Source organism: Dioscorea cayenensis, chromosome 18 (assembly GCF_009730915.1).
Source record: "Dioscorea cayenensis subsp. rotundata cultivar TDr96_F1 chromosome 18, TDr96_F1_v2_PseudoChromosome.rev07_lg8_w22 25.fasta, whole genome shotgun sequence".
Lineage (NCBI taxonomy): Eukaryota > Viridiplantae > Streptophyta > Magnoliopsida > Dioscoreales > Dioscoreaceae > Dioscorea > Dioscorea cayenensis.
The window spans coordinates 16,123,242-16,140,868 of record NC_052488.1 but is presented as its reverse complement, the minus strand read 5'-3'; the positions used below and the strand labels follow the sequence as shown (position 1 = coordinate 16,140,868).

At 37.5% G+C, this 17,627-nt stretch overlaps 1 non-coding gene and 1 pseudogene across 1 annotated transcript; both read left to right on the top strand.

Annotated features, from left to right (window-relative positions):
• The first annotated feature begins 613 nt into the window (after nucleotides 1-613).
• Nucleotides 614-2,943, top strand: LOC120282829 (annotated as a pseudogene).
• A 13,022-nt stretch (nucleotides 2,944-15,965) lies between these two features.
• On the top strand, nucleotides 15,966-16,072 carry LOC120283079. Its single transcript, XR_005543081.1, has one exon. It is a non-coding gene; the product is annotated as a small nucleolar RNA R71 (small nucleolar RNA).
• The last annotated feature ends 1,555 nt before the right edge of the window (nucleotides 16,073-17,627 follow it).

Here is a 17,627-nt window from a genome sequence, read left to right as displayed (position 1 = left end):
TTTGTGATAAAGATTACATGTTCAACTTTTCAGTTGGGGCCTAGAAGCTTAGAGGAAGCTGGTTGATGGATTCGTTCGATAACAAATATTGCACTGCAGATTTTTTTTTCTTTTCTTGCTTTGATTTTTGTTAATCAATTATTTCATCAAATTTGTACTCACAGTTGTAGGAGTTGCCGAATAAGGGAGAGAATTTTGTACCTTGCTCTAGGAGGAGAAAGCAACCTCATAGGTTACACTTTGCCCTCTCATCTAAAGGAATCTCTTGTTTAAAAATTTCGAAAGTTTAAGCCTTATGCATTAGATGAATGTCTTGTTGTTCACTTCATTCAAAATTTATGTACCATAATTCTCTGTAAATTTATAATGTTTGATGTTCTGTTGAAGTGATTATTTTCATTTTCTCAAATCTTTATCTGTATAAATTCTTCTTGAAGATTGAACACCAAGGAAAGAGCTCGTGCCAACTTCATTGGTGAGCACATACATTATTTCTTCAAAGGTTTCATGTTTTTGACTCCATGAAATTCCTTTTCATCTAAAATCTAGTTTTACATCTTCTAACTTCTTTGCAAGTGTTTACATGAATATCTTGTTAGGCTTAACTGGTCTTCTGTCTCAACGCTCATACTCTATGTCCTCAGATGTTATTGCACCTTCTCCATGGACAATATTTGGCTGTAAAAATAGTAAAGATTGTGATTTTGTTTGTATTTTTGTATACTATCAGAAGCTTGATATATAATCAACAAGTAGTTTTTTATGCAGGCTTAAGATTTTTTAAGGAGGCTAGGGATGGTAATTCCCATGGAAAGTTATATACTTAATTTGATCGAGAAGAAATTTATCTTTTGTAAGATATCCTTGTGATCAATTGTGCTTGGATGCCTACAGTGGGATGATAATCAAGCTTTAATGGCAGTAGGAGTGGTTGATGCAACTTCAGAGGCAATATTTCAAATAGTGATGTCTCTTGGTCCATCCAGATCAGAGTAAATTTATATTCAAACTTTTCTTAGCAATTCAACCAGATATAAATACTAATAATTTCTAATTATCAAGCGCATTCGAATACATCAATGCTAGTGATTATGTTTGATTGAGCTTCTTGAAACTCCATGCAGATGGGATTTCTTTTTCTCTCATGGTGGAGTGGTTGAACTCCTTGACAGTCATACAGATGTTATTCACAAGAAATTCAGTGATGATTTGATTCCTTGGTCAGATATTTTGATTTCCTGTATTTCAAATAACATCAGACTGTAATACATCAATGTTGATTCTTAAAAATATGTATTTTCAGAGGAATGAAGCACAGAGATTTGCTCTTGCAACGTTATTGGAGGAGAGAAGATGGTGAAACATATGGTGATTTCTTACATGAAAACTGGTCAATATTTATTTCGGTTTGTGACGGATACAATAACTCTTTTGGTTTGTGTTTTCAGTAATTCTTTATCAGTCTGTTTTCCACCCAAAATGTCATCCTGAAGAAGGTTGCTTTGTGCCTACCTTAAAAGTAATGTATGCTTAATCTCCAAGAATGAAATCGTCTCATATGCTTAAAGAGGATAAAATCATATGATGTAATATTGTTATGTCTTCTTCGGATATAGGTGGAGGTTTTGTTATAACTCCAATGAATCAAGGAAAACAATCAGTCGTCAAGCATATGATGGCAGTTGATTGGAGGGTTTGGAGACCTATTATGTTTTCCTCCTCGGCAAAGTTTATGACAATGCAGATGCTAGGGAGAGTTGCAGGTGTGATACATTATTTTTTGTGTAAATTACATCATGAATGTACTTGAAAAGTGAATTTATTTGAGGAATTCTTTGATGTTGTTATGACAAGTCAAAATGATGTTGTTGAGGAATTCTTGATGTTCCTGATGAATCAGAGTATGATCTAGATTCTATTTGGCCATCTGATGCCAAAATGCTCTCTCAAGTTATTTCACCTCATGCTTAAGTTTGCATTCTAGATTATAGTTTGTATTCATGATTGACACTAAATTCTCAAGTCCAAATTTTGCATTTTGATTCCTGTCTTTCATGTACGATAAGTGTCATTCTTTACTAACAACTACCGTGTTTGTGCATAGACATCAGAATTGTCTCAAGATTTTTGATATATACCTCCAATAATATGACTGTTAAGTTTCATTGATTTAATTTTAACTATGCATCCGCAGTTGAAAGGAGTAACAACATGTATTCACTAAACAAAAGAACAGGCAACATGGTGACATGCAGATATGGAACTACTTTTCCAAATGATTCAAGCTATACTTCACCTTGCACTTGGGCCACTGCTGATCCTTCATCATTTTTGATCAGTGGTCTAACTTATTTGCAAAACAATCAGAAGGTTTTGTCAATACATATACATATCAGTTCAGTAATTCTATTCATATTGTCTTCACTAATTTAACTTGTGCAACAGGTGAAAGTGACGAGTACATTGATGAATCTTATAGGTGTTGATTGGTTATCGTCTGATAAGCGGGAAGATGATCTTCGTGGTCGACTGGGGAGCATAGTTTAGGTACATGTATATTTCCTTTCATGAAAATAAACTTCTTCAACTACATTATTGCCAAAAGAAATTTACTGAATTTGTGTGTTGCAGGAGTTTGCTGCACGAGGTGGTGGCGATTTTTTTTTCGTAGTTAACATACAGGTTATTTCCTCTCATCTTCTTAATATCAATTCATTTTAAACAATAGAAACAAATCAAGTCATTGAACTTCTTGATTGAATATTAGGTCCCCGGTTTGAGAAGATACAATCTTGCCTTTTATTATATGATGGATACTCCATTGGAAACCATTCCTTTACTTAAAATTTTGTCAAAGGCAACGATGCATATAGGAATTCAAGGTTCAAGCTCATCCCATATATATCTAAAGTAAGCACATTATCACATTCTTATTACTATTAGCTATTAGAAATCCTTTCAACATTATGTATCAATGATTCGATGTGCTTACAGGCCATGTGTTTTCTTGGGAAACACATGGCGTTTCCTTTTGATAAAATTTTTGAAGAATTCTATATATTTTTGAGAATGTATGCAAGCCATGTGTTTTCTTGGGAAATTCTTCATTTTCTATACCTAGAGTTTTTCAGTATGTTTAGCTTCAAACAATTTAATTGTATTGTTTAGCCATTCAAAAGTTCATAAATCACATGATGGATATGTTTGTATAAAGAAACGCATGATTACTTTTTATTAGCGTTTTACTTGAGAATATGCTTTAATTAATTTCTGTCAGTCATGTGTGACTACTTTTGGCTGCAGTTCTTGTAGCTCTGACTTGCCCTGTGGCAAGGATATTGTCTCACTTAAAAGTAAAAGCCATGCATACAGGATTGGGCAGTCATATTTTAACATTTCTTGCATTGCTTCTTCCACTTGAATCAAATCTACTGTTTTGCTGCAAAGTAACTTAAGATAGTTATGTTGTATCCTAGTGTGTAAACTTGTTCTCCATGCTTCAATTTTATTTAATTAGAGGCTGCTTTCTTCAGATATCATGCTCAGAGTGTTGTTGATCATTCAACAACTTTTGCAAGAAAACAAGCACGCATCCAAGAGAGACAATTACTACATTAATGTTTCTAGCCATTAAGCTCATTGTGAACAATATTATATTTGTATTCTCTACATTGCCTAGTATTTCCAGACAATCCATCAGCCATAGGTTTTTATTGTTAGTCAGAAGATGTTGAAGAAGTTGATTAAAAAAATGTGTATGTATTATTAATTCAATTAAATAATTTTTGTTCGGCAATTCAAAAAAAAAAATTTGATTGGTGTAATTCAAGAAAATATAAATAAAATTAATTTCATATAAATTATTTTTTTACAGAATAAACAAAAGCGTGCCAAAAGGCGTAACAAAATTTTTTTTGCCCAAAAACTGTGCCAAATATCGTGAAAAAAATATAATATATAAAATCATGTCAAAAAACCGTACCAAATACTGAACCAATAAAACCGTGCCAAAACTGTGTGAAATATTGAACCAAAGTCCGTACCAAATATCAATGGTAATATTTGGTACAATAGAAAAAAAAAAGGTGCCAAAAACAGTGACAAAATTTGGCATGGTATAAAAAAACGGTGCCAAAATTTATTTGTGACTATTCTATAGGCATAGTTAATTTTCGGTGCCAAATACGGTGCCAAAATCAATTTGGTATGGTTTTTGAACTTATTTCCGTGCCGATACTACCGTGCCGATTTGGAATTTTTCTTGTAGTGTATTATACTGGACCTTCAATTCTTCTCTGTTTGAATTTTAATTCTCAATTACTGTAATGCATCCTTTGATCGCAAATGTTTCATAGAATAGGGTTAGGATCGTAGCTTGTATTTGTTTTCTTTTATTAATAATAAAAAAATAAAGTGCAATTGATTAAAAAAAAAAAAATTATAAAGAATACAAAAGAACAGAAAAAAGGGTTTGATTACAAAATTCATTAGGATTAAAGGCACAAGCCATCACAAAAAAGGAAGACCGCAAAAGATACACTGATAATAAAATTAAGCGATAACATCATGAGAACATGAACACCTTGGGGAGGATAGGGTGCACTAGAGGGGCCACGGGCCGAGATTTTGCCCAACCCATCCTGTAACCGGCCTAGGAAAATCAGCCAGGTAACCTAACCCGATGAGTCGGCAACATGTAACGGGCCTGCAATGTAGCTGGCTTGGTAACGGGTCAGGGATTTCTGAACCTGTGACCCAGTGAGTCAACTCGCAGGGTCAACCTAGTTCATCAACCGGCTAGTTGACCCAGTCAAACCATCTAGTTGGGTTTTTAATGTTATTGTTATTTTTTTATTACTAAATACATGTTGCTTATGGGATTCAAATCCCATGAGCTTAGAGTTGGAGAGCAAAAAACTAATTACTTGAGCTACAATTTATTAATAATATATTATTGGAAAAGAATATATATAGATAGATGTAGGATATGGATCAAAAATATTTTTATTGGGGAGACAACTAAAACCCATGGGGTTACACATTCACAAATATTTTTTTAAAAAAATTATTATTTTTTTACTATAAATATATATTTAATTTATAAAAAATTAAGAGACCATATAATAAATTAAAAAATTATATATATCAATTTGTAAAATATCAAAGTACCAAACAATAAATTTTCATAAATATTTTTTTTAAGAAAATAATTATTTTGGTAATTGCCTTTTGGCTCATAAGCACTAATAAGTCCCTACACATATACCCTTAAATTCTCTTAAATAGGGGCACTCTTGTTTGTCACATATATATTAGATTATTTTGTTTCAATTTATAAAATAAAAAATAAAATTATAAAAAATTGTTTTAAATTATGTATATCAATTTATAAAAAAAATATATTAGTAAAAAAGGAATATCTTTGAATAATGGTTAACACCATATTATTTTGATTAGTAACTTTTTTTCAATGACAACATGATGAGCACAATAACAGTAACCCTATAGTTCGAGACCAAAGTGAAATATGAGAGCCAACCCTAATTGTGATAATTAAATAAGTTGATGATAACTTCAATTTAAAATAAGAATACTACTTGATATTTAATTTTTCTTACACTTAAAAAGGTTTGCTAATAATTTAATTTGATAGATAAACAAATTAAATTTATTTTGATATGTTTCAAAAATTTTTAAATTATTATAGATTATTTTAAATTTTTGTTGTTTGCAATCAAACTTTTTTTTTTAAAAAAAATATTTTGCAACTTCTTTATATTCATTTATGTTTTATACTAAGACAAGAAAGATTTGTTGGCCAATTGGTTAATGTGATAATCCCTCATGGGTGTTTCTCGGTTCCAATCCCATCCATAACACCGACTTTTTGAAAGTTTAATAACTTTAACTTGTAAAATTAATATTTTAATTTAATAAAAAAGTATTATTTAACATAATAATAATAATAATAATAATAATAATAATAATAATAATAATTGTAAAAACCTGCTGGGTCAAACGGGTCTGACCTGGGCCAGGTGGGTTTTGTGATAAGACGGACCGAGTCCTGTTCATTCTATGAGTGAACCGGGCCCGACGGTTCTGCCGTGTCAACCCAGCCCGGTGAGTCTCCGCTGCAGCACGGGCCGGGTCCAGCTTTCAGTGGCCCGGTTAACTAGCCCGTGCACATCTTTACATGGTCCTCAAAGTTCGGTGACGCTTAGGTTGGAAGTTTTCTCTCCTAGATCACTCCCAATGTACCATGGCCCAAAAGCTCAAAGCTTCTCTTAACGGTGTTCACCAAATCTTTCATATTGAGGCAAACACCAAGAGAAGAAATATATGATTAGATTAAGCAATTAATATTAGGAGGGCACTTTGGAATTCAAAATCCACTCATTGCTTTCCAACCAGACCTACTAAATGATGGTCTTAGATGGGATATCCCATGTTCCTTAAACATTGTCCAGATATGAGACCTCCAGGATGCACACATATCTCTAAGGAAGTTAGGATAATGTGCGAGTCCAAATATGTTGTCAAAGTGGCTACATATTTGCATAGCAAAATGGCAAAAAAGAAATAGATGATCAATCGATTCAATATATGATTGAAAAAGCTTATTACATTGATTGTCCTTATGGCTAACAAGTGCATTAATTGTATAACATCATAAAGTGTGATTTAGAAGCAAGGTTGTTCACCTTATAAGGAGTTGAACTACTAGCACTAGTCTATTATCTAACCTTGCAATCAATTAGGGTTTCTAAGACTAAATTTACTAAAGCTAAAAACAAAGACGCAACAATCGAGACATAAGGGTATGGCAATCAATCAGAATAGGAGGAACATGGAAATTGGATTGATCCCCCTACGGTTTTAATTTTACGGGATTCAATATCGTTTTTAATTGTAGATAGTTTTGGAGTGTCAAGACTCCTACATTATGTCAATATTTTTTTTAAACCTATTAGCACCTAATCCCATACTAAGATCAATTGAAATCCCTTCCTAATCAATCTTTCTATAATTGCATAATGCTCTATAAATCTCACTATTGAGATTCTCCGGTGCTCTAATCCTAATCTATGGGAGTTGTGACACCAAATATCTACAACCCTCTTTAACTATGCATGATCTATATGTGAATGGTCATTCTCATCACACAACTTAATTATGGTTTAAAACTCTTACTATATATAATCTATGGCAAGAAGTACACATAGTGGAATCACAAAACAAATCTATATAAACTAATATAAAAGAGATCGGAATACAAATCCATTCTAGGTTTCACTAATATTCAATATCTTAGGATATTTAGTTCTTCATAGTAAAGAGGTCCATGATATAATCCAAGGAAGATATAACCAAAGAAAGCATCATTAAACCTCTTTAAATTCCAATCTTGTTGATTGAGTCCTTTCTTATCATACGTGAGAGATGTTGATAATGCCACCTCCAATTTCTTCATGGTGGCTTCTTCAAACCCTAATTATCACTCCCCAAGAAGGCTACGCAATGACTGATCAATAATCCTTAAATATCTCCTAAAAACGTCTTTGAGAAAATCACATGCACTTTTTATACATGGGACAATATGGGCTAAACACCGCCATTTAAACTCAATTGAGGTTGTAAGTGTAACTCCCAGGAAATTGCTGTTGCACTCTACATTAATACATGCATGTGCTCTAATGGTCCTACTAAAGTACATAGGTATGTACTTTGCGCGTGTAAATCAGATTTTACTTAGGCAGATTACAGAAGCTTCAATGTATAATTGATCCATTTTGACTCTAAATTACTCCAAATTAGCTTCTTTTGCTCCAAGTATATAATCAATAGCTTTAAAATGAAATGAAAACAAATTAAGTAGAAAAAGTTACTCAATTTGTTAAAAAAACAAGTGAAGTGCACCAATTTTCAATATGAAAACTTGTATAATCAAACAATTATTATACATCTCCTAATCGCGTGGTTCTCCAATGTGAGAATTTATATTATCCCAAGCACCCTAATTAAAACATGCTTTGTTTTTTTAGGGCCACACATCCTTAAAATAGCAAAGGTAATTGTGCCATGCTAAACTACATTAATAAGGAACCTACAAAATGATTTAACTTAGAAGAATCTGTTAGGAGCAAGGCTCTAGCCAGACTCTCAGGTTGTAGTTGTCCGGTGGAGTATAAGATCCAAGAGAAGAAAATGAAAGGATCATCCACGACCAGAAAGGGCAAATACATGGATATAAGCTCTATAACCATGCCCCTCGGTAACTGCAACTCTTATATATTGCAAGCTATAAGTTCAATAGTTTGTTGACACGCCCATTTTGCGTGTGTGCCGCAAGTGCACGGGTTGTCGAAGTAATAAAAGTACCCTAGTGTGTTGGTAGTCGTATCTACATGGAATAGTTATCCAAAACACAAGATTTGCTATTTAACTATAGTGAAGATGAATCAATAGTGGTGTGAACAATATCAATATGAAGAAAAAGAAAACAAATAATAAAAACAAGAAAAAGAGACACAATAAAATGAGAGGAGAGGCAATTGATAGAAAGTGTGGCACCCGGACTTTGCTCACTCTAGGACTATTGCTTCAAGTGCAAGACCAATCATTATGTTTCCCAACTGATGTCTACTGAGTCGTGGAAATCCTTAAACACACGGTCCCAAACCTAAGGTCAACCGTCACTAACCCTATACTATGCTCTGGCAAAGAAATCGCTCAGTCTCAACACCGCACACTGTGCAAGGTTGTTTAAAGCTCTAGGGACTCCAAGTGATAAACCCTATTCCCTAATCTAGATCTAACCCTTTGGTCCAGGCGAAAGACTCTTAGTCACTATTAAGCCCAGCACTAAGGATTACTTCAATGCTTCACTCTGTTGCTTGCACAACTAAGCCCTAGCGGAGTTCCTCTCTTAGCATTTCACTCTATTGTAACTGCAAAGAACACTTGGAACATAGAGGTATGATAAATCACACCAGAAGAGAAAGGGGACGTTCCGCTATCTCTTGACTCACCCTCTCAACCCTCTCCAACCTAACTTTGTCTAACTCTCATGGTGTGTCACTCATCCACAAGGATTATCAAGATGGATTCTCAACCCTAGTGTCACTCTAAGGGAAAATCAACTCAACAAGCATTCAAGATTGGAACTCAATTAGAACATCAATTAAAGAAAACATAATAAAAGGTCAATGAAATAAAATCATCCTAGGGTTTACAAGTCCAAGCACTCACTAGGGGTTTAGCTCTCCATGGAGCAAGATACAATCAATAATGAAATCAAAAGTAAAAACATGCAATCCATGAGTAAAACCACCTTGTAATCCGTATCGATGGTCTTGTGGAGTAGCCTCGCTTATCCAAGGGTTCCCTCGTCAAGCCTATGACACACATCGCCGAATCGATGCCAACAAAAGCTCCCCCAATAACTATCTTCCGAAGGAAGACGGTGTTGAAGGCCAAAGAACCACTCCAAAAATCTTGCCAAAGCCTCTCCAAACTCTAGCCACAAACACTTCCAAAGATGGGGAAAAGATAAGAAAAGGGCTGAAAAAACGACCCCCAAAACGGCTGAAGTCGCGGCTTTAAATAGGCTGGAATCGAGCACCCACACGAACGTGTGGAATTTCTACATTCCCGTGTGAATTTCTGGAACTTCAATTTTCTACATATTGTAAATAGTAACTGCTACATTACTTTGCTACAATGATTTGCTACAGTAGTTCACCAAAATGTTCTTGAATCCACACTCTTAATCGAGGCCACATGAATGGGCACACATCCATTCGGTAGATCGCATTGCCTCTTCAATAAAAATCACATTGACAGAGATCTTGCTAGCCTTGCACAAGTCGGAACACGTGAATGTGAATGCCTTGTGCCCCTCTAGACCATGTATTTACTTGAGAAAAATAGAGGTTAGGACACAATCACGTGTCTTTCAGCACAACTTGTGTCTTCGCGTTTGTTCACTCCAAGATTTCATTAAGAAAGTGCATCCACGATCTACTTTTGGTTTCTTTCTTTCATAATCTTCTCCACAACCCTGCATGTACAAAAGAATACAAATATGCATGTATAAGAAATAAAATCTAAGAAAAGTAATGCTCAATGTAAGAACAGAATACTTCGTATTACTATTACACAAGTACTTATCAAACTCCCCCACACTTAAGCTTGTCCCTTGTCCTCAAGCAAAATAAAACATTAAAGTACATAAGAAGGAATAATAACAGTGCTTGGCCTGAGGTTCACCAAAAGCATGCAAGGGAAGCATTCTACAAGTAAGGAAAAATTTCAACACCAAATACGAAAAATCAATGCTTTGGCTAAGAACTTGAATCAAAAGGACAACAACCCGATATTGTGTAAGTGTGTGTAAACTAGCTCAAGTGAACTCAACGTATACTCCTCAAAGCTCAAAGTTAGAAGGACTTATTTATGTACACAACGAAAAGAGAACATAGTAGCTTCACACATCCTCTAAGGTAGCCCTTTCTTAAGCAGCCGCTAAGGTGGCTTTCACACTTTCGAGGTGGTAACATTTTCTACCGGGGTAGTAGCTTTCACTCACCCCATGAGATAGCTCTTTCTCTCATTAGGGCATAACTAGTATCTGACTTATAAGAGTAGCTTCATACTTCATAGGTGGTAGCTCTTTCCACCCCCAATGAACAAACAAACATAACTTTTTTTTTCCAAAGAAACTAAAGAAAGAAACAAACTAAAACTAGTCCCCTAAATGCCGAACTTGAGTTTCCACAAGGTTTAATGAACGAGTAGTGCAACAAAGTGCCAATCGGACAAAAATTCCTAAAAATTCAAGCAAAACTAGATCATGAGAACATTCAATGTTAAAAAGTTTCCCCTAAACCTAAGAATACGACTGTTGCAACTAAGGTGAACCGCCATTGGCTACATGAGCATGTACAATAAAAGCATAAGTAAAGAAAATGTGTAATGTGAACTCCCCCCACACTTAAGATGTACATTGCCTTTAATGTACGCATGCAAGCTCAATAAATAATAAAGAAATCAAAAACATATGTGTAGGTGGGTAATTGAAATAATACTCCCTGAACTCCTAATGGTACGTTTGATGGAGCTACATTCATTGAGAGTTGAGTTCCAATGGGTTATGGGGCACACACGGCCATGTGAAGATCACATTGACCGTGTCCACGACTAGTCCTCAAATTCCATACTAACAAGACCATCTGCACATATACACAAGGGAGTTCAGTAAAGCTCAACAAAAACAAAAAATAAACTCGAGTATATAAAGATATAGAAATGAAATACAACTTGAAACAACTGAAAATAAAAGATAAACTCAGAAGGAGGATTCTTTTTGAGTGATACAAGTCCAAAATAAAATACAGAAATAATATACAAAAATAAGTAAAATAATAGATGCCTCAAGCGTCGGTGTTTGCTGCTATCTGCTCTACTAATGGCGATGAAGAAGATGATGCTGGTGGATCAACCAGTGATGCTGGGACTGATGGTGGTGCTAGTGATAGAGCAGTGCGGGGTCTCATCACAAATGGGGAGGTCGTGTCTGCTCTAAGATCTGCTGTAAGATGTCTAGACGTGCCATAACCTCTGTATGGTTCGCAGCTTGTATCACGCAAACCTTAGCGAACTCAGTCCGTAGCACCCCCACTTCACTCTCGAGCCTCTCAAAATGATTATAAGCTCGAGATGGAGAAAACATATGCACTGGAGGTGGCTCCTGTGTTGCAGGGGGTATCTCGGTCTCTATCGGCTCCTACTGTGGCTCCTGCACAGGCTGAGAACTCTCTGCTACCTCTCCTCAGCCTCGATTGGCTCTGGTGGGGGTATGTTTAGCACATACACCCCGTCTCTATATCTACGGATCAAACCTATCAGTCGTATGGTCTCCAAGCCAAGGAGAGATGGTACAATAATCTTTTCGGCCCCTCTGATTGTGTCCAATAGACCCATCCCCATGATGAGTCTAGTAATGTAGGGCCCGAGAAAAGAACTCTAACTCTGGCGTACTTGCCCTGATGGCACAAGTACTCGACCAGGATGTACCCCAAATGTAGTAGCTCACTCTGTACCATGGAGTGTAATTAAAGTAACTCCTGTTTGCTCAATACTCCGGTACTATCACCGCAGCCACTCACCGATCTACTTAGGATTACATGAATATATCTGTAGCTCAGTCTGGAGAGGCACTTAGCCTATGAAACTCCCGGCACATACTGACCACGGCCACATAATGCTCGATACGAATGCTGAGGAGTCAAACTACCAAGGTAATCTGTAGGAAGCTGCTCGTACTCCTCAAGGACAGTAAAGTCCTCATCGTATAATCCCAACCGGATCAAAAACTGTGTGACGCTCATACTATAATGGTGTTCAAATTCTCTAAACTGTATGGCGTTAATACTGTCAAAGCTAGGATATGACCGGTTGAACTCGAACAACGGTAATACCTCTAGTGTCAACAATCTTCTCTAACTACCCACGGAGAGAAGCTCCTCTACCTCATCTGCCATATCATTAGCTAACTGAACCTCTCTCAAAGCGCTAACATCTGGGAATCGAGATTATCTAAACTTCAATTTGGACAAGTGCTTGAAGTGAGCCTGATGCTCAGGAATAGCAAACTCCAGCTATTCTGGCTCTAGAGAGTGCTCACGTGGATGCTTGCCGGCCTGCTTCTTGGATCTGGAAGCTATATCTGGAAGAATTGAACAAGTATCGATCAAATTAACCTAAAAACCTAATTTTGCAGAAATCCACATGGTCGGGTCGAAATTCCACACACCGGTGTGCATTCACGGGGCGTGAAAACCGCACGGCCACTATATACAAATCCATACATCATAAAAATCATTCCAAAATCATTCTAAAGCATGCAACAACCATTTAACATGTAAATGAAAATGCAATCACCAGATTTAACCAAAATAAATCAAGATTTGGTGAAGACAGAAGGAATGAGGGTTTACCGATGAAATGAGAATGAAAACCTTGAAAACGGCCAGAAAAGTCGAATGAAATCCCTCTAATTCGACGGTGAGAAGTCGGGAGAGTGAAAGGATGCGTTTTCTAAGTGTTTGGGAGCAAAAAGATGAAGAAATGAGAATAGGTTTTAAAGAAAAACCGCGCCTCTTGGCGTTCTGTGAATCCATAAGGGCATGTGGAAATTACCCACACCCATGTGACTCCACCGGGGAGCTTCACAAAGGTAGTCACATGCCCCTGTGTGTTCTCGGGATCACACATTTTGCCTTTGAACGCATCCATATGGGTGTATGGAAATTCCCTACGCCCGTATGTCTGACCCAAAGGGACACCCACACGCCCCTGTGGCTTCTCTGTCCAACTGAGAATTTGACTAAGTGTTCCACACGCCCCTATGGAAATTCCACACGGGCGTGTGAATCTTCACAGGGGTACTCACAGGGGCACTTACAAGCCCCTGTGTCTTCTCAGGATGGAGTAGAAGTCGCTGCAGAGTTTCACACTGGCGTGTGAAAATTACCCACACCCGTGTGTAATTCACAGGGTCATCCACAGGGGTAGACACATGCCCTTGTGTCTTCTCGGGATAGAGCTATGAACTCTGCAGAGAAATACACGCCCGTGTGGAAATTACCCATGGGCGTGTGATCGTCACAAGGTCGTTCACTGGGCAAACATACACCCTTGTGTCCTCTCGGGATGAGCTCTGAACGGAAACACACGCCCGTGTAGAAATTCCACATGGCTGTGTGTCTTCTCTGGATGACTCAGAAAAAAAAAATCACAGACTCTATAGAAAATTTCTGCACACTTATACACATACAGAGCCTGCCTAGACATTGAAAAATCCGACCAAAGAAACATGCAAAACACGCTCAGACAACCAAGAAAATTTTCCAATCACAATTAAGCACACAAAAACACCAAAGATCAACAAAAAAAACACAGCTATAACATGTAAAAGATTAAAAACCACACTAAAGCTCTTATTCATGCAAGTACTAAACTAAAACCTAAAAAAAGTAAAAACTTGGGTTGCCTCCCAAGAAGCGCTAGTTTAACATCACTAAACTTGACGTACCTGACCATACCTCATGGGGGCTCATTAATTAAGGTTTCCCTCTTACATACAACCTGAAAGCATGATGAACATAATCTTTTCAAGGTAGAGGTGGAGTTATCGAGTTTGTTACCGCATAAGGGTTTGTCACCCTTACTCCGTGCTTGCATATCCCCATTAGCCTTAGGGTGCTTCTTGTGGCGTCTCATTGCTCGGTTTATCTTTTGGACCATCCTCTTCACGATCCCCGGGGTAGGTTGTAACTTGTCCTTTAGACCAAGTGTCAACACTTCTTCATTCTCCACTCTTTGGTCTAGCAAACCTTCATACGGATCTGGATTCATCATTTCCTACACATATTCATCAATTAACTCATCAGTAGTGTCAAGAAAATATAAAGTATCCTCAATATCAAGATAATGTCACATGGCTTCAGCAAGACGGTATGTCAACTTGTCATCACCAACTTGTAAGGTCAGCTCCCTGTCGTCCATGTCAATGAAAGCTTTGGAAGTGTGTAAGAATGGCCTCCCAAGTATCAGCTGAACATCGACAACCTCATCAACATCCAACACTACAAAGTCCACAGGAAATATGTACTTGTCAACTTTCACAAGTACATCTTCAATGATGCCCTCGGATATCTAACTGTTCACTCCGCCAATTGAAGTGTCATCCTAGTGGGCCTAGGCTCTCCCAAGCCTAGCTTCTTTAAGAATACGTAAGGCATGATGTTGATGCTATCCCCTGAATCTGCCAATGCCTTTTCTTCACCCAAATTACCAATGTTGCATGGAATGATAAAACTTTCGTGGTCTTTCTTCTTGTTCGGTATATTCTTTTGCAACACCACCGAACATGAAGCATCTAGAATTTTAGATGCACTCTCCTCTAGCTTCCTCTTGTTAGTCAAGAGGTCCTTCAAAAACTTTGCATAACGAGGTATTTGAGACAATGGCTTCACAAATGGGATATTAATGTGCAACTGCTTGAATAGACCCAAGAACTTATTGTATTACTCATCATTTTGGGCGTTCTTTAATCTCGAAGGATAAGGGATTCTTGGCTTGTAAGATGGGGTTGCCACCTCCTTCCCTTTGGTTCTCTCCTCAATCTCCACGACCTCGGGTGCTTCAACATTGTCTTCTCACTTGGGAGCCTACCCTCAACTTCATGGGTACTTCTCAAAGTGATCGCCTTCATATGTTCTCGTGGGTTTGTCTCCGTGTTGCTAAGCAAACTCCCTTGAGGTCTTTCCAAGAGTGACTTCACAATTTGGCCCACTTGATTCTCCAAGTTGTGTAGTGATGCAGTGTGGTTGCGAAGTGTGGCCTCAGCCGATTGAAATCTTGTACCCGACGATTGAATGAACTTGGTCAAGGCCTTCTCTAGGTCGGTCATCCAGTTCTCCAACCCTGAAACTCGATTCTCCATGTTCAAGGCTTGTTGTTGTTGATGGAAACCCGTATTGTAGGTGTTGCTATACGGATTTCCTTGTCCTCTTATTGCATTATCCACAAAATCCACTTGTTCCACCGAGGATGTACCACCAATAGAAATCTAGCAATCAGATGAAGCATGTCCTCCCCTACACCCAGTGCAACTCGTCATAGCCGCCACTCTAGGAGAAGTTAGAGTGTCTAACTTCTTACTCAATGACTCAACCTGGGCTGCCAATAAGGTAACCAGATCAATTTCTTGAAGTCCGGCTACCTTCTTTCTGTCCCTTGTGTTCCACTGGTAACTATTCATAGCCATTTCTTCAATGAGATGTCGGGCCTCGTCGGGGGTCTTGCTTCCTAAGGTACCTCTTGCTGCAGTATCAAGCAACTACTTTGTGCTTGGGTTAAAACCATTATAGAAAGTCTGAATGATCATCCACTCGAGAAACCCATGTTGAGAACATTTCCGCATGAGATCCTTGAACCTATCCCATGTCTCAAAAAGAGACTCCAATTCCATTTCTACAAAAGATGATATTTCATTCCTATGCTTCGCGGATTTTCCAGGAGGGAAATATCGAGCAAGAAAAGCTTCTACCATCTCTTTCCATGTAGTGATCTATGCTCTAAGTAATAAATGTAGCCATTTCTTCGCTCTCCCTTTTAAGGAAAATGGGAAGGCCCTCAATTTGATAGCATCATCCGTTACTCCATTAATCTTGAGCATGTCATACACTTCTAAGAAGTTCTCAATGTGATTGTTTAGATCCTCATCGGCCAAACTGTTAAACTGTGCCGACTGTTGTAACATTTGGATGAAGCCTGGCTTGAGCTTGAAATTCAGAGCAATAATCGGTGGCCACACAATATTGGACTACGGGTCTGGCATAATTTGAGAGTACCCTTTGCTGCTCATTTTTGTTCTGCCATGTTATCAGACCCTTCACCTTTTATCTCAGCTTGATTTGACTATTCTTGCACAGGTTCTTTTCCCTTTCTATGAATTCTTCGTTCAATGTCCGGATTTCCTTCAACCAATGTCGAAGGGTTTCTTCGGGTCATAACCTGGAGCTATAACCAAAGAAAAGAAAATAAACCAGAATTATAGAAGAATAAGAAAATGTGAAGTAGAATAAGTGACGAATAGCTAAAATAGCAAAGTTCAAAGTGTTTCCAAAATTCCTATTCCCTGGCAATGGTGCCAAAAACTTTGACACGCCCCTTTTGCGTGTGTACCACAAATACACGTGTTATCGAAGTAATAAAAGTACCCTGGTGAGTGGGTAGTCATATCAAAAGAGAATATTGATCAGAAACACAAGATTTTCTATTTAACTATGGTGAAGATAAATCAATAGTGGTGCGAACAATATCATTGTGAACAAAAGAAAAGAAATAAAGAAAACAAGAAAAAGAGACGCAATCAAATGAGAGGAGAGGCAATTGATAAAAAGCTTGGCACCAAGACATTGCTCACGCTAGGACTATTGCTTCAAGTGCTGTTTCCCAACTGATGTCTACTGAGTCGTGGAAATCCTTAAACATACCGTCCCAAACCTAAGGTCAACCGTGACTAACCCTATACTATGCCCCGACAAAAAAATCGCTCAGTCTCAACACAGGACACTGTGCAAAGTTGTTTAAAGCTCTACAGACTCCAAGTGATAAACCATATTCCCTAATCTAGATCTAACACTTTGGTCCAGACGAACGACTCCTAGTCACAATCAAGCCCCAGCACTAAGGATTACTTCAACGCTTTACTCTGTTGCTTGCACAGCTAAGCCCCAGCGGAGTTCCTCTCTTAGCATTTCACTCTATTGTGACTTCCAAGAACTCTTGGAACATGGAGTTAGGATAAATCACACCGAAAGGGAAAAGGGACGTTCCACTACCTCTTGACTCACCCTCTCAACCCTCTCCAACATAGCTTTGTGTAACTCTCATGGTGTGTCACTCATCGACAAGGATTACCAAGATGGATTCTTAACCCTAGTGTCACTCTAAGGGAAAATCAACTCAACAGGCATTCAAGATTGGAACTCAATTAGAACATCAATATAAAAAACATAATAAAAGGTTAATGAAACAAAATCATCCTAGGGTTT